Source organism: Limulus polyphemus, unplaced genomic scaffold (assembly GCF_000517525.1).
Source record: "Limulus polyphemus unplaced genomic scaffold, Limulus_polyphemus-2.1.2 Scaffold11482, whole genome shotgun sequence".
Lineage (NCBI taxonomy): Eukaryota > Metazoa > Arthropoda > Merostomata > Xiphosura > Limulidae > Limulus > Limulus polyphemus.
In genome coordinates, this window is record NW_013677092.1 from 15,016 (window position 1) to 15,537 (window position 522).

Consider the following 522-nt stretch of genomic DNA (forward strand, 5'->3'; position numbering starts at 1 on the left):
AGCTTTGTGCTTAACTTCAAACAAACAGTATATTTATTAATTAATTCTAAGTTAATTACATCTCAGTTTCTTTAGCATAAACTTCGATATCTTAATTGTGTTTCTTAACCTAGGGTTGTTAGCATTAAATAGTAGTTTCTTTGTTTTATATTTGTTTAATATTTGGTTTAATACCAAAGCGACTAGTGTATAGGAGATGTATTTCTTACTTTAACTTGTTATTGTACTAGAGCCGTATTTTAAGTTTAGTTTGCTAATATATATAACGGTTTGCTTTCTTACCTTAAGTTACTACAGTATGGAAGTTCGATTTCTTAAGTTTCTACTGTGTTACAATGGGATTTCTTGCGTTACGTTTCTACTATGTAGCATAGACTTCTTAAGTTTCTACTGTGTTACAATGGGATTTCTTGCGTTACGTTTCTACTATGTAGCATAGACTTCTTAAGTTTATAATGTGTTACAATGGGATTTCTTGCGTTACGTTTCTACTATGTAGCATAGACTTCTTAAGTTTATAAT